A 2,597-nucleotide genomic window follows, 5' to 3' on the forward strand; every position below is an offset into this window, starting at 1 on the left:
TCATCTACGTCGGTAAATTAAGGATTTATTTCAACCAAACCAGAATTGGTGATTGTCAGAACAGTGGAAGTGGGGTTTTATTTTGTTTCTGTACACTTTGAATGAATTTATGATGTTACAATGATATGCAAAGTAAAATGACCCTTACGGTCTATGGAGTCTGGTGGCAAGCAATAGCGATATTATAGCAGTTTCTTGTTAAACAAAAGGTCTATCTCCTTAGGGAATCCTTTCCATAATGTTGTCAGACACTTAGAATAACAATCGGAGCCTGTCAGTGGCAAAAACAGCTACTTTTAATGGACGAACTTTGACGCATTTGTCTTATTAACGTTATGGCCACTGCAGCCCTTTCAGGAATATTTTCACATCTACCTGCAGCTGGTGTTGGTTCTCTAGTGTTAAATCCAGTTGCAAATGAATTTTGTATATATAACTTTTAACTTAATTGGTCTTTATTGGTCTAAACTAAAGACAGAGTCTAGAGCCATGCTGGCAACCAGTGGCAGCTTATTTGAAAGCAAATTGATTAGCTTTGACTTTTTAAGCATTTTAATATGACTTTAAATTAACCCCAGAATTGATAAATTATCAATTTTCTGTCCTCGTCTGCTTTTGACTGTAAACTGTTATCTTACACTAATTGGCCTTTTACACCAACAGGGAACCAGCACTGTTCTGGTTCACGCACCTATAGGCCTTCTCCACCAACAAAGAACTGGGTGCGTTCCAGTTCAAGCATGTACTTTTGAGCTTCCAGAGCGTTTTGAGTAAAAATAAATTGGTTTGGAACCAGAAAAGTTGGTTGCCAGCTGGAACCAAAAAATCATATTATATGTCATATTCGACAAGTTGTTGTGCATCATGCAGCGCCCTCTGTTGATGATGCATCCAATTACTATATTTCCACTGAAAACTGTTGGACTGGTTTGCTATATAGCACCAAGGTTCCAAGAATATTGAACGAAAACCAGTTCAAGAACCAGAGCTAATTTGTTGGAAGAACACTATTGTCTTTGTGTCAAGTTTGTGGGTTTCTGGTCATAAATTATTTTATGACCAGAGACACTCCCTCTCTCTTTCTCCTTACATTCTCCATTTCCTCAGCTTTAATTTCCTATTATATTCTATTCTACATATACTTTGCTCTGCAGTGCTTAAACATCAATGGGGGAACGTTCTCAACATTGAGTGTCAAAACTTTCTGTGACATTTTAACTCCACATGTAACGTACAGAGTCTGCTCAGTTTTAATTAGGCAGGGACTCCAACAAACATATGGAGGCGCAGAACAATTTACGCCACACTTACAGTCTGCTCAGGAGGCCACACAGTACACTGCTGTAAAGGGCTGGCTGTTTAAAATGAAAAAGAGACACATTGAGGAAGATAGACAAGCTTGTGAATGCAAGTGGGGAAAAAGTTGGGTCTAGGGGCATTCTCTTCAGAAACATAGTTTTTAACATTTTGACACATAAGTGACACATTCTGGTGCACTCAGACACAGAAACCACACAAGGTGATAGTCTAGCAATTTGGGGTTTTGCCCAAGGACGAGTGGATGGGAGGAGCTTGGAATCGAACCTCCAACCCTGTAATTAGTGAACAACGCACCCTAACTCCTGAGGTTGGTCCTTGGTTAGAAATTGCTTTGTTTCTATAATGTGATTGTTTGTTATTGAATTGTTAAGCAATTTATCAACAGTATATGTTATTGTGATGGTGCTACTATCATTTCTATCAACTAGCCCTACCTGAGATTCTCCTAAAGAGATGGTGCTACTACTTGCAAAGGAAGAGCTGATCTTTAGCTTTTTGACAGGCTGCTTGGGATAAGTCGATTTATTTATATAGCCGAATACCACAAATCACAAAGTGGCCTCAAGGGGCTTTACAATCTGTACAGCATACGACCCCCTCTATCCTCACAGCCTCCATTGGGATAAGAGAAAAGGGAGATAGCAGGAAGTGGTGGAGTTGGGTGACTATTAGACTTAAGAATATGGTCACATAGGTCTGGTTACCTAGTACCAATGATGCTCACAAGTAATTTTTGTAAGGCTGGCTAAAAATGCCTAGTGGGTAAGATATGTACCATATACAACAACCCAAGTTCAACTCCAGTCGGGGAGCTTGTTGCATGTATCTCTCCACATATCTATCCCCTATATCTACAATGTCCAATGAAAGAAATAGAATGTGGTTAGAATGTATACATTGCAAATACGCCTGGCTGAAATATGAACCAGACGATGTCCTGGTGTGTTCTGACTGATCCAGTCCCATTCAGTTTGTGATTCTGTTCTGCTTTTTAACCTGCATCAACATGAGGTTTTCCTGATCTAGATAAGATTGCCAGAAATAGATCAAATTTTAATAACAGATGTAAATGAGGTCCATGTGTCATTGCAGTAGTCTGTTTATAGCCCTCCTCAGACCAACAGTAGAGTTAGACCTACAGGCCAGAGGGAGTTCCCCAATTGGTAGAAAACTGGTACAGAAATCTTCAGAAACCGGGCAGGTTATTTTAAATTAACTTTTTTGCCTGGTGCAGGTTTATATTATATCATTAGTAATCAAAAGAGCTGCAGTCATCA

Source organism: Morone saxatilis, unplaced genomic scaffold (assembly GCF_004916995.1).
Source record: "Morone saxatilis isolate NCDOM2014 unplaced genomic scaffold, NCSU_SB_2.0 Contig4, whole genome shotgun sequence".
Lineage (NCBI taxonomy): Eukaryota > Metazoa > Chordata > Actinopteri > Moronidae > Morone > Morone saxatilis.